We start from the raw sequence: 19,193 nt of genomic DNA on the forward strand, positions 1-19,193 counted from the left end.
TAGTTTTAAAATAGCTATATGTGATTTATGTGAAAACTGTATATGCTATTTTGCTAATTCAAAGTTCCTAAAGTACCTACCTGCAATACCTTTCATTTAAAGTATTACATGTAAATCTTGAACCTGTGGTTCTTAAAATAAACTAAGAAAAGGTATTTTTCTATACAAAAACCTACTGGCCTGGAATTGTCTTTGAGTGTGTGTTCCTCATTTATTGCCTGTGTGTGTACAACAAATGCTTAACACTACTCCTTTGATAAGCCTACTGCTCGACCACACTACCACAAAATAGAGCATTAGTATTATCTCTTTTTGCCACTATCTTACCTCTAAGGGGAACCCTTGGACTCTGTGCATACTATTCCTTACTTTGAAATAGTGCATACAGAGCCAACTTCTTACAGTGAGTGTTTAAACATTAACCGAGAAACACTTCTGCCCTGATGGCAAAGCTATTAGTAAACTAAGAGGCAAGTCATGCATGGATCATGTGTACCCTATAAGTGGGCTAGATTTATGATACATGGAGCAAACGTTTAGTGTATTTAATCAAACAAAAGAGGATTTCTTTTTTTTTAACAGCAGAAATGCTGAACTCACATATTTGAAGGTGCACTCATATGTGAGAGTGAAGAAAAAGGCAACTGTAAATACAATATTTGCCTAGAATCACACAAGTTGAAACCTTTTTCCGGGTCAAGTACCTTACAGTTAGGTCAAGCAGATTATTCAAGCTACTCGACCTCCAGGTCTAGTAACATTTTTATGATTTTTCGAGGCCTGTCATCACTATCACTTGTTCATGGGCTTGCCTTTCAAAAATCCTTTATCATTGGTAAATGTTTTACGTTTGTCCCTCCTTGGGGCAGTTTTGTTACCGTCTTGGCCATCGACCCTGTCACAGGGATAATTGCACTATTGCCAATATGTCTGACTGTGAGCAAACTTCTTTTTCCTTTTGTGTCTCTCCTTTGCGTTCACTCTCATGGCAGGTGTGTGCTCAGAATAGCTCTGGGGGAAATCTAAAGGATGGGTGCTGCTACTGGTAATGTCCAGGATCAATTACTCCGGGACTCTCACTACTTTTATTCCCAGTGTTGCATTAACCCTAAAATCGTAAAATATGAATGCATCCCTAGAAAAGGCCTTGGAAAAATCATTTTAAAAAAACAAACCTTTATCATACCTGCAGGTCTTGTGATACAAATAATCTACTCACCCTAACTGTAATGTACTTGACCCGTAAACTGGTCTCAAATTGAGTGATCATAGGCAAATATTTTATTTCACCGAGCCACCTTTTTCTTTATTGTCACATATGAGAGCACCTTGAAATATGTAAGCTTAGCATTTCTGCTGTGCAAAAACCTTGTCAGATTTTAAAAAAACAACGTTTTGCACCATGTATAATAAGAATTAAGCCCTCATAAAGGGTTTGCATGGCCCCTGACTTGCTTTTTAGGTCACTAAAAGCATTTTCAGCAGGGAAGGAGCAGGAAGGTTTCTAAGGTCATCTTTAAAAACTCACTTGGAATAAATATATTGCTAAAGCATGATGTGATAGCGCACTACAGACAGAACATTTCCCACTGAAATCGCTACAAAATTGTCCACTTAATATGTAGTTTTACTGATAAGTTTAAAGAGAATAGACAATCTGTGGCAACTGGGTTTAAGCAAAAATATTTAGCATTTGCACATCACCAAGTACAGTGTTCTAGTTTGTTCTTTTCCTATTAAAATGTTTCTGGTTTTTTTTAATTCACAGTTACAAAAAATGTGATTTCATAACTATTGCAATATATTTTGAAACGTTTGTACAGTTCATTTACAAGGTATTTAAATGGTGTGTGGTAAAAAAAAAAATCTGACATCCTACAGCCTTTCTTTTCACACTTGGTCCAGCATGAAATGATTCTCAGACAGCTCATTTTACAAAGTCCTCTTAACTTTGAAGCTAGAGTAAGGAAAGTAAACACCAAACTCCAGGATAAAATAGGCAGTAAATTATAAGAAGAGATAAGCTGACACTTGACCTCCGGTCTCTGAACGCCAAACAAATATGACAAGATAAATACAAGATTTTGTATTTTGTGCATCTTTATTGCTCATTCACATTCTGAGTGAACAGAACGTCTGTTCTTTGTCAGCTTGCTGGAACGAGCCAGATGTCTCTAAAAATATTTCACCCTTATAAAATCTGACTCGCCATGGTGAGTGGGTAAGTAGATTTCTTGAGGCCTGTAGAAGTATATGATAAAGAGTCCACCCCACCCCTTCATCAAGTACATGACCTGGTGACCTTACACATGGCTGATCTGTTGTACCATTTACACTACATATTCACGAGGGCATCAATCTCATGTAAATCCACAATATAGAGCATGACCTTGCTCAATCTGAGTGCCCAATCTACCCAACGCAAGTCAAACATAGGCACTCTAACCCTGGTGGCTCAGTACGTCCACAATTGTGCTTGCTAGAAGCCCTTCAGCGTCTTATATGATAAGAAGGTCAGGTGGCCTTTCTAGGAAAATCTTTGCATACATCTTTCTCCAAGTGTGAGTGACCTAGCAGATGCCTTTCTAATCACTGCATTCATTACCTAATGACTAATCTGAGTATAGTTAAATAGCTTCCTTAACCAATAGTCTATCTTACATTCCTTAACCAATCCCCCCTTCCTTCCTCAACATATCAAATTTCAAGAAGTTTCCACCACCAATTTTTCCAAGTCTCACAGCTAATGCTGGCCAAGCCTGGAGTGAAGTCTGGATTATTAAACAAATGGTTAAATAGATAGATAACCCAGTGAAACATTTTAACTTTATTCGGGAACCAGATGGGGTCATGAAACCTGGCTAATGTACACACAGGCAACTCTTGCTAGCTTGGGTTGCCAGAATTAATCCTACAGGGAAGAATTTGCCAAGTTATAAAGCACCACTGCTTGAAAAGCGTATTCCACTCTACCAGATCTTTCAGCTGAGGCACTAGGAAATACTGTTGGAGGACAGGGACCGCCAGACAGTCGTGCCATTCCCCCACCTTGGGTAGTGTCAATAGTTTAAGAGCTACACCTGACTTCTTTTCAAGCCAAATGAATCTAGTTATTTAATTTTGCAAGTGTTTTCTTCTACACCCAGACGGGCTATGGTGCGCACAGCAGTCTCAGGAACTAGTTCTCCAGTGTGCCCATATATCTATTAAGCCATTTCATGATGCGTGGAGACTTAATACCATATTTCATATTTTTCCAAGTTCACCTTAAATATAATACCTCCTGGAATGTCAGATGTTCCTACCCTAAGTCATCAGCCTTCCTCTTTGATGTCCATATCACTAGATTTTCCTAGATATGCTTAACAAGTGACGCTACAGAGAGGATCAATAATAGAGGTGTTCTCTTGATACATCTTTCTAGCAAAACCGATCCCTTCAGAGCGAGCTTGCACCGTTCACTTGTCTACTTGGCTTTGGGCAATCTGCAGCATCATTGTCAATCTATAAAGATCTCACCTACCCCCGCAAGACCTACTGACTTTCAATAAAAAATAAAATTAAAAAGTCAATCTGGTCAAACGCCTTCTCAGCATCCATAGACGCCTCACTGCCATTCTACATCAACAACATGACATCTCCTAAACTGAAAACCTGAATCATATTAAAGATCTCACCATCCAGACTGACATTTAAAATCCCTAATAGCATGTATTAACAACACACCTTCAGGTCCTCAATACGTTTAATGATAAAGTAATGCATAAAGGTTTCTTGGATGACAAATTGTTTCGGTTTTATAACAGATAGCTATTTACCATGTATCTCCAGAACACTGTTCAGCTTGAAGTTTCTCAATCTCAACAAAACCACTTCCTTAAATATAGATGCATCCAGATCGTCTCTTTCAGAGCATGGTTCATGCTAGTAGGTTCTGCTTTTCTAACAGTCATCTTACCAAGAAAGGAGATGGTAATTACTATCATACAAGCTTTGGTAAAAGCGGCCTTTAACTAGTAACTCCTCCAAATGCCCTTCTTATGCGAATTTGACTAAAAAAATAAAATAATAATAAACAGGCAATGGTGAAGCAAATATTGGCTTTGCCATTGGTTTTTAACCACGTAACATATCATCCCTTATGCTGTACAGTGCTTCTAAAGAATAAAAAAGAAAAAAGCTTAGATGCACCCACCTGTGTCACTTCTTAGGTATCCACACCTACAAAATGGCATGCAAGCTTTTTTCCACTGTTTAGTTACCAATCAGAGTTGAATCGAACGGTTGATTAAAAAACAAAAAAGCGCAAAAATGTAATTTTTTTAAGTGGGTGTGGGATATCAATGCAAGATGGGGCAGGCCAGAAAAAAGCCACATGGGACCAGCTGGGAAAAAGCCACATGGTGCAGGCCATGGCACGAAAAAGCCACACGTACAAAGCCACGTGTGGTGTGCCGGGCAAAACCCACACAGGACAGGATGGGAAAAAGCCATATGGGTCAGGCTGAGAAAAAATAACATGGGGCGGGTTGTGAGCTGTTTGGAGAAACTGAATTCTCTTCCATACTTGCAGTGGAGTGGGCACATCGATCTCTGGCAGCTGGACACCTCCTGTGATATCACCGAGGCCCACAATTACAAGATTATTAAATTACAGAGACAGGGATTTAGCCGTATACAAGCCTGGGAAGGGGGCAGGGAGGTTTTGCACTATTAAATAAATACTCTATCAATATAACTGGATTTCACTGTTGGTGAGGAGAACCTACTAACATGTGAAGAAAAAGCTATAATAAATGGGATTAGAATATGGAATGCTCTATCCAGTCGATCTTAAGATAAAGCACAGAAGCAAACAGTTTTTGTTTGTGGATCTAACTGTTGTGATGAGCTCTCTCGGTGAGGACGTAAATGCTTTGCCTCATCTCAGCCGGGAGCAGACTGTAACTGGGGACTCACAGCAGCTGGATGGAAATGACTGAAAAACATCTGGCACTAGCAGACCCATTATCGGATAAGAACAATATGCTAGTTCACCTTTGTAGGAAGTTGGCTCTGTATGCACTATTTCAAAGTAAGGAATAGCATGCACAGAGTCCCAGGGTTCCCCTTAGAGGTAAGATAGTGGCAAAAAGAGATAATACTAATGCTCTATTTTGTGGTAGTGTGGTCGAGCAGTAGGCTTATCAAACGAGTAGTGTTAAGCATTTGTTGTACACACACAGGCAATAAATGAGGAACACACACTCAGAGACCATTCCAGGCCAATAGGTTTTTGTATAGAAAAATATCTTTTCTTAGTTTATTTTAAGAACCACAGGTTCAAATTTTACATGTAATACTTTAAATGAAAGGTATTGCAGGTAGGTACTTTAGGAACTTTGAATAATCAAAATAGCATATACAGTCTTCACATAATTCACATATAGCTATTTTTAAAACTAGACACAGTGCAATTTTCAACAGTTCCTGGGGGGAGTAAGAGTTTGTTAGTTTTTGCAGGTAAGTAAACCACCTACAGGTTTCAAGTTTGGGTCCAAGGTAGCCCACCGTAGGGGGGTTCAGAGCAACCCCAAAGTTACCACACCAGCAGCTCAGGGCCAATGGCTACTAGCCCTGAGGGTGGCTACACCCTCTTTGTGCCTCCTCCCTGAGGGGAGGGAGGCACATCCCTAATCCTATTGGGGGAATCCTCCATCTGCAAGATGGAGTATTTCTAAAAATCAGAGTCACCTCAGCTCAGGACACCTTAACTTAGGGGCTGTCCTGACTGGCCAGTGACTCCTCCTTGTTATTCTCATTATCTCCTCCGGCCTTGCCGCCAAAAGTGGGGCCGTGGCCGGAGGGGGCGGGCAACTCCACTAGCTGGAGTGCCCTGTAGTGCTGTAACAAAGGGGGTGAGCCTTTGAGGGTCACCGCCAGGTGTTACAGTTCCTGCAGGGGGAGGTGTGAAGCACCTCCACCCAGTACAGGCTTTGTTACTAGCCACAGAGTGACAAAGGCACTCTCCCCATGTGGCCAGCAACATGTCTCGAGTGTGGCAGGCTGCTTGAACCAGTCAGCCTACACGGGTAGTTGGTTAAGGTTTCAGGGGGCACCTCTAATGTGCCCTATGGGTGTATGTTACAATAAAATGTACACTGGAATCAGTGTGCATTTATTGTGCTGAGAAGTTTGATACCAAACTTCCCAGTTTTCAGTGTAGCCATTATGGTGCTGTGGAGTTCGTGTTTGACAGACTCCCAGACCATATACTCTTATGGCTACCCTGCACTTACAATGTCTAAGGTTTTGCTTAGACACTGTAGGGGCACAGTGCTCATGCACTTGTTGCCTCACCTATGGTATAGTGCACCCTGCCTTAGGGCTGTAAGGCCTGCTAGAGGGGTGACTTATCTATACTGCATAGGCAGTGTGAGGTTGGCATGGCACCCTGAGGGGAGTGCCATGTCGACTTACTCGTTTTGTCCTCATCAGCACACACAAGCTGGCAAGCAGTGTGTCTGTGCTGAGTGAGGGGTCCCCAGGGTGGCATAAGACATGCTGCATCCCTTAGAGACCTCCCCTGGCATCAGGGCCCTTGGTACCAGGGGTACCAGTTACAAGGGACTTACCTGGATGCCAGGGTGTGCCAATTGTGAAAACAAAAGTACAGGCCTCAGCACACTTTCAAATCAAAACTTAGCATCAGCAAAGGCAAAAAGTCAGGGGGGTAACCATGCCAAGGAGGCATTTCCTTACAACCTTCTTTCGCAAAATCAGGAACTTTCTCCTCTTAAAAAAGGATACTTGTACAAATGTATAGCTTTGAACATAGCAGATTTTGATCACTATATTCTACGATCCACACAGGTTTATTCTCTTTCTCAGGAGTAATGCTACATTGCATGAACAAGTAATTAGCAACAACTTCTTCATAAATAGCTAATGGGTGTTGAATTATTTTTTCAGAAACACTTGACTGATTAGCTGGCATCTTATTGTGGTCAGGGTTAGTGGGCTCGAAATTGCATCTAAACAGACTTTCACCTTTTAGATCAGTTGTGGATCATCTAATCTGTAATTTCATGTAACTGGTTTTAAGTCTGGGCAAACTTCACAATGCTTTGCAGAATCTACTGGAAGATCTATTTGAAGAACTGCCTTAAACCAACGGGCAGATTCTGATCCTTTGAAACATAAGTGCTCAATCTGTGTGACCATGGAAACTGTTGCTCTCAGGCAGCTGTTGTAACTTATAACTGTTAATGTGACACTGTAACGTTATCTCTCTCTTTGCACACATTGATGTAAAACTTTTGATGTTATTTTCTCATTGTCTTCTTTCTATGTTATCATCGACAACCCTGATATACTGAGCATTTGCTTGTTTTTCTCTGTTTAGAATCCCCTCTTCTAAAGGGTTAGACACATATAGTTTCAATAACCTGGAATGACTTGCTCAACATCGACCCTACCATTCTCTCTGATACTGAGGATCTCATTGGCTGACAAAGTATGCCAAGTCAACACACTTATCAAGAAAACATCAGTGGACGTGTGCGATCTAAACAATTTATGCCCTATATCTAGCCTTTCATTCCTTGAAAAAGAAAAGTCAAAGAGTTGTGTCGCAACGCAACTTAATAAACACAATTGTGAGAACAACCTCCCAGATAAGTACAAGTTAGTCTCTAGTAAAGGCTGCAGCAGAGAATCTGCACTACACCAAATTTTAGACGATTCACTCGCAACATGAACGTTGACATCTCTTGTCTTTCTAGATTATTGATTACATTTGATACACTGAATCACTGTCACTGCAATACTCAAAGAACAGATGGGAATTTAAAGAGTGGCCCTCAAATAGTTAACATAGTTCTCGATAAACGATAGCAAGGGCGAAAAATCAACTCCTGTCTTACAAAACTCACTTGAACTGGCTCGTGTGGTCCACAGGGAGCCATCCGTGTTCCTTACTTAATTTGTACAAAGAACCACCCTGAATAATTTTAGAGAACTCTGGAATCCTTTATCATCTATATGTTGATAACATACAGAACGTCTCTCCAAAGATGTTTCCCACTTACTGCAAGCTCTCAGATCTGTTCAAGACTGGATGACCTCTCGTCAATTAACGCTCATTCAATCCTAAACGCAATTTTTCCATCTCCTCTTTCAAGCCACTACTTCCAGTTTAATCATATGTTGACACAATTACTACTCTGAGCGGTAGCCTAAGTGCACCAAATATATATGTGGAATGCTTGACAAATAAATTGTACCTTGACATAAAGAAAATCACCATGGCCATAAATGTACATTTCCAATTGCAAATGTTCTTGGACATTCTTCATTTCATCCCTGAATATCATAAAACACCTGTCCAATTCCTGGTGCTATCAAGGATTGACTATTGAAACTCTCTCCTCACCGGTCATCCCAAGTCATATGTTGCACCTCTGAAGGAAGTGTTTCATAATGCAACATGGTTCTGTTCTGGCATTAAAAGAACTGAACACATTTCACCAGTACCACCCGGTGGCTTCCTTTGGAAGCAAGAACTTAATGCAAAACGGTCTGCGTCATTCTAAAGGTATTAGAGACCTTCTCTCCAAGCACCTGGCAGCTAAGCGAAATAAATCGAGCGGGATCAGATCTTCACATTGTGCTGACACACTGCTACTTGAACCCCCAGCTGTTAAGAAAGAATGTGCGTTTGTGGTGAAAGGCCCTTTCCCTGTAGTGCTACTGGCCGTGGAATTCTTTAATTCTGGATCCATAAAACATTACTTCACTCGCTCGAGTCAAGACTGAACTGAAAGGCCTCCTCTTCTAAAGTTACTTCTCTCTTGGTTCCATGTAGGTCTTTTCCCGGATTTTCCCTGGCTCACAATGTACATATCCTGGTGGGGGTCACGCCCCGGCTGTGAGGCTCTGGTTGTTACCCCCCCCCCCTCTTCATGGACAAACACCCCTGAACAAACCTCCCATGAGATGCTGCAACTTCTTTGATAACTACAGGGTGGGCAAGGCCACGATTATTTTGCTTAGCCTGCTCCTCTCCATTTTTTTCTATAACGTGTGCAGCTCCGTACTTGTTTGCAAACAGCCATTCCCTATGCAATGCTTGTGCACCATACTACATGTATGTGATTCGTTTCTATATAAAGCGCTCTGAGGCTTCCCAGTAACGTAAGCGGTACATAAAATCCCATAAATGATGAAGTACAACATCACATATGGGGGGGGTGGGGGGGGGGGGTAATATTATTTCACCTCCTCTCATACCTGCTTAGGTCCTGCTGTACGTGGAAGGCTGGAGCTCCAGACATGCAATGGACGGGACACTCTCTCTAGCCCACTCGCTCACTCTTTCGTGAACTTAGTTAGCCCAGAGCTCCACATTCAGCACACAACATAAATGCACAGCTGACACCCTCACCTCTAGATATCAGATGTCTCAGTTAGCCACGGGTTTAGGTTAGTTCTTTACTTTTTTCCTCCAGTTGGGATCTCAGGCAGCGGCACATGTGGCTCTTCTGACGTCACACTCGTGCGCAGACACCAAGTCAGCGACATGGAAAACGGTTTTGCAAGGAACCCGTTGGACGGTTGCTAATAGGCCGCCATCTTGGAATGTATCCCTCGATAGCGCCCCGGCTAGCTCAACTTTATTAATATTTAAATAATGTAGCGTGTCAAATCCTTTTTTTAGCCCCTTTATAGTTCAATGCACAAGCTTATGTAAACATAATTATCAAAGATTTGCACACGTGTTAAAGGTTGCAGTGTTTTCTTATTGACTTTTATACTTAAATATTTATTTAAAGTAGTTTTTTGGTTTTTGTTTTTGTTTTTTTAAGGTTCCAGTTCTTACTATACTGTTGAGGCATTGGTTTTCGAAACCAACATGAGGGAACGTTCTAACACGGACTCCTCCTTACATTAGGTTAGTAAGATGCCTGTCTTCCGCTCGGGCTGTCGAACTCCGGAACTAGATGCTCCGTGGCTCATGCTTCCCCAGCACCTCTGAAAGAGTCTAAACAAATCTACTGTTCGGAATTGTTTGTTTTTCAGACCTTATTGAATACTTGAAGCTAGACACACGCATACCTGCTCAGCTCTAGGATACCTTCGGGGGTGGTAGTGCGTTTTACAAATACTCATAACCAGTGCTTTAAATGGACAGGTACTGTCCGGTACTGAGTACCTGCATTTCTTTAATGTGAAAAGTAGGGTACGTGCACGTCTCAGCACTGCGCCAATACATTTAATGGGAGAGTATGGGTACTTCTCTAGAGCAAACAGGTACTGTAAGGAGTGAGTCCCTGCACTTCTATTTTTCCATTTAAAGAACGGCACATAACCAGGTACACTGGAATTATGCGTCAGAAAAGGACAAAATTATGTGGCAGAGCTGTCTAAGTAGCTGTCCAAATTATACAGCATGAAAAGGCAAATTAGGAGGCATCATGCAGCACACTTTGTGAAAGCATTATTTCGTTATTTTGTCATGTTTACACATGGTAACGCTAGATAGGCAAAGACTTTACCTTGGTGGTATCAAGTTTTCACCCAATAAGCAGTTAAAAGATGACCAGTCAACTTTTGCAAAGGGCTTTCCACTATGTGGGGAGTTTTTACTATGCTTTCAGTAACTTTTGATCCATTTCGGCTAGAAATATATTTTTGTTAAAATTGCAGCACATGACGCATTTTGTGGCAAAGGTGACAAATTCTTAAAGTTCCAGTGGCCTGTCATATAATTTAACATACAGAAGCGCTAGACTGACTGCTTGCGAACTGAGAGCTGCTGAGCAGCCCATCCTTTATGCAAGCAGATCTGGTAGATGTTTGCTCCACAAGGCCAGGACACCGAGGGACATTTTTAAGAGTCCCTTGCACCGTCTTAGTGTAATTTGTTTGACGCTAAGCTGGCCTTTACCCCCACGCCATATTTACAAAGTGGCGCTATGCAATGTACCTTGTAACACTTTGCTCGTCATTATACCTTCGCCAGGCATAATGTATGAAAGGGGGAGTTCCGGAACTAGGAGGCCTACAAAAATGGCAGAATGAAATTTAACAGATTTCACTGCGCCATTTTTGGCATCACTTTAAATACCTGCTCAGAGGTGTTAAAATGACGCACCATAGAAACCTATGGGCCTCACTGCACTTTGCTACACGAGCGTCAAAATTGTTGACGCTAGTGCAGCAAAGCATCACAATAGATTCATAAATTTGGATGCTATTGTGCTAATGACTGCCATGGTGTATAAATACAGCGCAACCATGGTGTTATTAGGTGCATGTTCAGTCGAAGCAGATTTTTGAAGTGGAGTTGGGTTCCAATGTTATCCTATGGCCGTGGTTAGGCATGTTTTTGGGGTGCTGTTTTGGGGGGGTTGGAGTGGAGCTAGGGTAATGGGTATTCTGTGATTGATAGCTAAGGATGTCATTTAGTAGTGTGATTGGGAGTGGATTGGTTGAGGGGAAGGGTTGTGTTGGGCCTAGTGTGTAATTTGTAGCCTTAGGACCTTTATGTGGTTGCCGAACCAACCGTCCTTGCTTAAATCACCTGTTGTAATGCAGTTTCTTAAAGGTTTGACACACATGTTCCCTTCCAAACTGCTTGTGATGCCACAGTGGGACCTTAATTTGGTCTTGATATGTCTTATGGTATCCTTTGAGCCCACGTGCAGCAGCTTTTTCATCTTCTGACTGTAAAGCCTTCCTTTTTCAATGTGATCACTGGCATCATCTGTGCAATCACCCTACACCACCTTTTTTCTAAACAAACTGGTGTGGAGAACTCAGATGGTCTTCTTGCCAAAAGGTGTGACCCCTTTTCATGTTGGGCAACCCATCAGTCTCCCAATATTCTTTGTCCCTCCACACCCCTCGTAAAAGGAGGAGAGACTACATTTTTTGGATCCCCAAAAGGCTTTAAGCTTTTACATCAATCATACCATCGACCACCATATGACAACTAGCTGTTTGTGGGGGCTCTCTGGAGCAAAGAAAGGCAAGGCTGTGCCTTAGATGACTGTCAATATGGATAATCCTTTGAGTTAGGATCTGCTATGCACTGGCCAAAAAGCAGCCTCCGGAAGGACTGAGAACCCATTCCACCAGGACTATAGCTGCTACCGCTGTGTTGGCCCATGGACTGCCTGTCCTGGACATCCTTTTGGCTGCAATGTGGGTTTCGGTGCATACGTTCACAAAGCACTACTACCTGGAGCATCTTGTCCAGCAGGAAGGATGCTTCATCCACTCTGTCCTGCAAGACATTTAGGTGCGAGTCCACTACAAATGCCCTCCACCTTTGGGAAATTGGATTATTATTTAGGGAGTGTGAATAATCATAACCCTTTTCAGGATTAACCCTCAAAGTCACTAAATAAATCTGAGCTCAACCCCCCCTGTTGCTATGACACAGAACAGACAGGGCTAGAACATGGCAATGTATTGATGCAGTACCAAAACAATAATAAGGTTAAAATGCAAAGCAATGAAAACCTCAAACTGAATTACAAAAATGAGTACAAATTAAGTAGATCAAATGACATAAAAAAACAAACATCTAATAAAAAGAATATGAGATAAAAAAAAAATTAAAGTTCTAAGAAGGAAGAGTATAGTGCAGTGATAGCCAATGGTCGCAGTAGAGCACGACCTAGTTGCAATTAGTAACATACCACAATGGAGCATGGGTCAGTGAAGTTCATCCCGGTCACAATTTTACCTTCTGACTTTAGTCTTACATCCCAATCCACTACAGAATATACACTTCTAATGCTCCCACAGGACAGCATCGGAGGCACTTAGAGGCTCAAAGGGTGACAGGCTGCAGCCAATAGCAGGTTCCAGTCCAATTGCCACTGTGCAGTTGCAGGAAAAGGCCTCTTGTAGCTTCTTCTGTCCCTCTCCCTTTAACAGGAGGCCAGCCTTATGACCCTTGCAGCAAGGCCACTGGAATTATGTGATTCTGTGAGCATGGCTTTTTTTGCAGTTATATATTTACCTCACTTGCCACAAAATCCACCATCTGCTGTAAGATCTGCAGATAACAGAAAAATGTTTCAAGCTCAGACAGATCAAATGTTGACTAGTCATTGTTAGTTGCTTTTTGCTACATTTGATTGTTGAAAAGGTGCATATGAGGTGAAACGTTTGCCCAGAATGTGTTCTGTGAGTAAAATTGTGTAAATAGTGAAATAATATTATCCCAAATATGCTGCACATCATTTTACTTTTCTTGCTGCATAGTTTTGGTCCTCCCACTGCATAATTCCAGTGGCCCTGACTTTGGAGTCCTCCTTTTTCACCTGGGAACAAGAGGGAGCAGTTCCACCACTTCAGAGCTCATCTCAGGTCACAGACACCAAGTGCAGTCCTCTTCAGTTCTTGCACAAGTTCAGGAGTGTTCTGAAATGGATGCCTGGAGGTGCCACGTTTATGACTGGTGGGAATGACTCCAATGAGTAAAAGTTCCTGAGGCCAAACCTACCCACTTTAGACGTTTTCTAGATGGCAGAAGTCTTCGGCCACACTAAACTTGGGCTCTCAGTGCTGTGTGTGTGTGTGTGGAGAGTGTACTATGTTGATCCTGGTGTGATTCCACAACTTACACCAAATTCCAGTTTGAGGCGGCTACTGTATCCCCAGTATACCCAGAGACACAGGTCTTGTAAAACAAACAAAGGGTTTTTCAGCAACGAGACGGTGAACACAAAAGAATTGTTTTGGCATCCTGTTTCCCTCCCTTTCAAGTGTGCCACTCATAATATATATGTAAAACCCAGCAGAAGTGTCAAGCAGGACTTGACATACAAGCTGAATTGGACACTGTAATGTTAAGAAGGATATTCAGTGAGGTTCGAATGAGTCATCTGTGCCTATTCAGGTCAGCCTACTGTTTGCTCCTAGGAGGCATTTCACATCTATTTACATATTAATCTGTGACTGTGAGAAGTTGGACAGCAAACAGGGAAAAGGTAACTTTCTAAAAGTTACTTTTATTTTCCCTTAATAGTTATTACAAATCTTGCTGCTGACCATTGAACTAAAATAGTGGTTTATTTATTTTTCTAGCCAGTCCCATTCCCAAGATAGAGTATTATTATTGTAATCAGTTCTCTCGTTTTCTTTGTAGGACAATTAGGCCTGTCACAGTGAACAAGCATTGACAAAGCCTATAGGTTTCACCTATGTGACATCTATTGGCTTTGTCAATGTTTTTTTAACAGTGGATTGCTATTCAATATAGCTTAAAAAAAACAATATGACATGGTTAACGCTGGCTGTGCCATAGTGCTTTATTTTTTTACTTTAAGCAGTGTTGCGCAGGAGCATGCCCTAATGTGCAGCTTGTTTAAAAAAACATTAAGTCAATCGATGTTGCACAGGCAAAACATATTGGCTTTTGCCAATTTTTGTTTGTGGTTTATGTGTACTGTTATACTGTAGGTAAAATCAAAGTCACAAACAGAGCATCAAATACCAGGTCGTGTAAGGCCTTATTTTATCTCCAAGATATGTCTGGAATACAGCTGTCCATGTGATATGTGACCCCTTGAGACAACTCTGCTCCCTATCCAGTAGTCCTTTACATGGGGAGCCTTGAATGCTCTGGCTTTGAGTAAGACGACAAACTAAAGACCCCACAATGCAATGTTTTTTTAAAGCTAGGAAATAAGGAATGTGTCCAAAATTCTAAGGGGCTAAGTGTGAGCAATCTCGAACTTCCAGAAGAAGGGAAGTCTTCCTTGCTTACAGAAGGACCATCGGGGAGAGAAGGGACTTGTAGGAAGTTGGCTCTGTATGCACTATTTCAAAGTAAGGAATAGTATGCACAGAGTCCAAGGGTTCCCTTTAGAGGTAAGATAGTGACAAAAAGAGATAATACTAATGCTCTATTTTGTGGTAGTGTGGTCGAGCAGTAGGCTTATCAAAGGAGTAGTGTAAGGAAATGCCTCCTTGGCATGGTTGCCCCCTGACTTTTTGCCTTTGCTGATGCTATGTTTACAATTGAAAGTGTGCTGAGGCCTGCTAACCAGGCCCCAGCACCAGTGTTCTTTCCCTAACCTGTACTTTTGTATCCACAATTGGCAGACCCTGGCATCCAGATAAGTCCCTTGTAACTGGTACTTCTAGTACCAAGGGCCCTGATGCCAAGGAAGGTCTCTAAGGGCTGCAGCATGTCTTATGCCACCCTGGAGACCTCTCACTCAGCACAGACACACTGCTTACCAGCTTGTGTGTGCTAGTGAGAACAAAACGAGTAAGTCGACATGGCACTCCCCTCAGGGTGCCATGCCAGCCTCTCACTGCCTATGCAAGTATAGGTCAGTCACCCCTCTAGCAGGCCTTACAGCCCTAAGGCAGGGTGCACTATACCATAGGTGAGGGTACCAGTGCATGAGCATGGTACCCCTACAGTGTCTAAACAAAACCTTAGACATTGTAAGTGCAGGGTAGCCATAAGAGTATATGGTCTGGGAGTCTGTCAAACACGAACTCCACAGCACCATAATGGCTACACTGAAAACTGGGAAGTTTGGTATCAAACTTCTCAGCACAATAAATGCACACTGATGCCAGTGTGCATTTTATTGCAAAATACACCCCAGTGGGCACCTTAGAGGTGCCCCCTGAAACTTAACCGACTGTCTGTGTAGGCTGACTAGTTCCAGCAGCCTGCCACACTAGAGACATGTTGCTGGCCCCATGGGGAGAGTGCCTTTGTCACTCTGAGGCCAGTAACAAAGCCTGCACTGGGTGGAGATGCTAACACCTCCCCCAGGCAGGAGCTGTGACACCTGGCGGTGAGCAGTCAAAGGCTCACCCCTTTGTCACAGCCCAGCAGGGCACTCCAGCTTAGTGGAGTTGCCCGCCCCCTCCGGCCACGGCCCCCACTTTTGGCGGCAAGGCTGGAGGGAACAAAGAAAGCAACAAGGAGGAGTCACTGGCCAGTCAGGACAGCCCCTAAGGTGTCCTGAGCTGAGGTGACTAACTTTTAGAAATCCTCCATCTTGCAGATGGAGGATTCCCCCAATAGGGTTAGGATTGTGACCCCCTCCCCTTGGGAGGAGGCACAAAGAGGGTGTACCCACCCTCAGGGCTAGTAGCCATTGGCTACTAACCCCCCAGACCTAAACACGCCCTTAAATTTAGTATTTAAGGGCTACCCTGAACCCTAGAAAATTAGATTCCTACAACAACAAGAAGAAGGACTGCCCAGCTGAAAACCCCTGCAGAGGAAGACCAGAAGACAACAACTGCCTTGGCTCCAGAAACTCACCGGCCTGTCTCCTGCCTTCCAAAGAACTCTGCTCCAGCGACGCCTTCCAAAGGGACCAGCGACCTCTGAATCCTCTGAGGACTGCCCTGCTTCGACGACGACAAGAAACTCCAGAGGACAGCGGACCTGCTCCAAAAAGACTGCAACTTTGTTTCAAGAAGCAGCTTTAAAGAACCCTGCAACTCCCCGCAAGAAGCGTGAGACTTGCAACACTGCACCCGGCGACCCCGACTCGGCTGGTGGAGAACCAACACCTCAGGGAGGACCCCCGGACTACTCTACGACTGTGAGTACCAAAACCTGTCCCCCCTGAGCCCCCACAGCGCCGCCTGCAGAGGGAATCCCGAGGCTTCCCCTGACCGCGACTCTCTGAAACCTAAGTCCCGACGCCTGGAAAAGACCCTGCACCCGCAGCCCCCAGGACCTGAAGGACCGGACTTTCACTGCAGAAGTGACCCCCAGGAGTCCCTCTCCCTTGCCCAAGTGGAGGTTTCCCCGAGGAAGCCCCCCCTTGCCTGCCTGCAGCGCTGAAGAGATCCCTTGATCTCTCATTGACTAACATTGCGAACCCGACGCTTGTTCTAACACTGCACCCGGCCGCCCCCGCGCCGCTGAGGGTGAAATTTCTGTGTGGGCTTGTGTCCCCCCCGGTGCCCTACAAAACCCCCCTGGTCTGCCCTCCGAAAACGCGGGTACTTACCTGCAAGCAGACCGGAACCGGGGCACCCCCTTCTCTCCATTCTAGCCTATACGTTTTGGGCACCACTTTGAACTCTGCACCTGACCGGCCCTGAGCTGCTGGTGTGGTGACTTTGGGGTTGCTCTGAACCCCCAACGGTGGGCTACCTTGGACCAAGAACTGAACCCTGTAAGTGTCTTACTTACCTGGTAAAACTAACAAAAACTTACCTCCCCCAGGAACTGTGAAAATTGCACTAAGTGTCCACTTTTGAAATAGCTATTTGTGAATAACTTGAAAAGTATACATGCAATTGAAATGATTCAAAGTTCCTAATGTACTTACCTGCAATACCTTTCAAACAAGATATTACATGTTAAATTTGAACCTGTGGTTCTTAAAATAAACTAAGAAAAGATAGTTTTCTATACCAAAACCTATTGGCTGGATTTGTCTCTGAGTGTGTGTACCTCATTTATTGTCTATGTGTATGTACAACAAATGCTTAACACTACTCCTTGGATAAGCCTACTGCTCGACCACACTACCACAAAATAGAGCATTAGTATTATCTATTTTTACCACTATTTTACCTCTAAGGGGAACCCTTGGACTCTGTGCATGCTATTCCTTACTTTGAAATAGCACATACAGAGCCAACTTCCTACAAGTAGTGTTAAGCATTTGTTGTACATACACACAGGCAATAAATGAGGAACACACACTCAGAAACAATTCCAGGCCAATAGGTTTTTGTATAGAAAAATATATTTTCTTAGTTTATTTTAAGAACCACAGGTTCAAATTCTACATGTAATACTTTGCATGAAAGGTATTGCAGGTAAGTACTTTAGGAACTTTGAATAATCACAATAGCATATATACTTTTCAAATAAAACACATATAGCTATTTTAAAACTAGACACTTTGTGCAATTTTCACAGTTCCTAGGGGAGGTAAGTAATTGTTAGTTCTTGCAGGTAAGTAAACCACCTACGGGGTTCAAGTTTGGGTCCAAGGTAGCCCACCGTTGGGGGTTCAGAGCAACCCCAAAGTTACCACACCAGCAGCTCAGGGCCGGTCAGGTGCAGAGTTCAAAGTGGTGCCCAAAACGCATAGGCTTCAATGGAGAAGGGGGTGCCCCGGTTCCAGTCTGCCAGCAGGTAAGTACCCGCGTCTTCGGAGGGCAGACCAGGGGGGTTTTGTAGGGCACTGGGGGGGGGACACAAGTTAGCACAGAAGTACACCCTCAGCAGCACGGGGCGGCCGGGTGCAGTGTGCAAACACACGTCGGGTTTTCAATTGGAATCAATGGGAGACCAAGGGGTCTCTTCAGCGATGCAGGCAAGGGGGGGGCTCCTCGGGTAGCCACCACCTGGGCAAGGGAGAGGGCCTCCTGGGGGTCACTCCTGCACTGGAGTTCCGATCCTTCAGGTCCTGGGGGCTGCGGGTGCAGGGTCTTTTCCAGGCGTCGGGATCTGAGAGTCAGGCAGTCGCGGTCAGGGGGGAGCCTCAGGATTCCCTCTGCAGGCGTCGCTGTGGGGGCTCAAGGGGGACAACTTTGGTTACTCACAGTCTCGGAGTCGCCGGGGGGTCCTCCCTGAAGTGTTGTTTCTCCACCAGTCGAGTCGGGGTCACCGGGTTGCAAGTCTCACGCTTCTGGCGGGAAACACTGTTGTCTTTAAGTTGCTCCTTTGGAAACAAAGTTGCAGTCTTGGGTGAACAGGGCCGCTGTTCTCTGGAGTTTCTTGGTCCTTTTAGAGCAGGGCAGTCCTCAGAGGATTCAGAGGTCGCTGGTCCTGGGGAAAGCGTCGCTGGAGCAGTTTTCTTCCGAAGGAGGGAGACAGGCCGGTAGAGCTGGGGCCAAGGCAGTTGGTGTCTCCGTCTTCTCTGCAGGGTTTTTCAGCTCAGCAGTCCTCTTCTTCTTAGGTTGCAGGAATCTGAGTTCCTAGGTTCAGGGGAGCCCTTAAATACTAAATTTAAGGGCGTGTTTAGGTCTGGGGGGTTAGTAGCCAATGGCTACTAGCCCTGAGGGTGGGTACACCCTCTTTGTGCCTCCTCCCAAGGGGAGGGGGTCACATTCCTATCCCTATTGGGGGAATCCTCCATCTGCAAGATGGAGGATTTCTAAAAGTTAGAGTCACCTCAGCTCAGGACACCTTAGGGGCTGTCCTGACTGGCCAGTGACCCCTCTTTGTTATTCTCATTATTTCCCCCGGCCTT

At 43.9% G+C, this 19,193-nt stretch overlaps 1 protein-coding gene across 2 annotated transcripts in view; it reads right to left on the reverse strand.

The window, feature by feature from the left end:
• Nucleotides 1–9,542, reverse strand: part of NOP2 (NOP2 nucleolar protein) — a 318,038-nt gene extending 308,496 nt beyond the window's left edge. The window contains exon 1 of one of the 2 annotated variants that reach the window (XM_069243103.1): nt 9,425–9,542. The gene's annotated coding sequence lies outside the window, so the exon portion shown is untranslated. Of the gene's footprint in view, nt 1–9,270; nt 9,398–9,424 lie in introns of those variants that run through there. The other variant, XM_069243104.1, reaches the window with a different exon arrangement.
• Nucleotides 9,543–19,193: the final 9,651 nt, after the last annotated feature.

This window comes from Pleurodeles waltl, chromosome 7 (assembly GCF_031143425.1).
Source record: "Pleurodeles waltl isolate 20211129_DDA chromosome 7, aPleWal1.hap1.20221129, whole genome shotgun sequence".
Taxonomy (NCBI): domain Eukaryota; kingdom Metazoa; phylum Chordata; class Amphibia; order Caudata; family Salamandridae; genus Pleurodeles; species Pleurodeles waltl.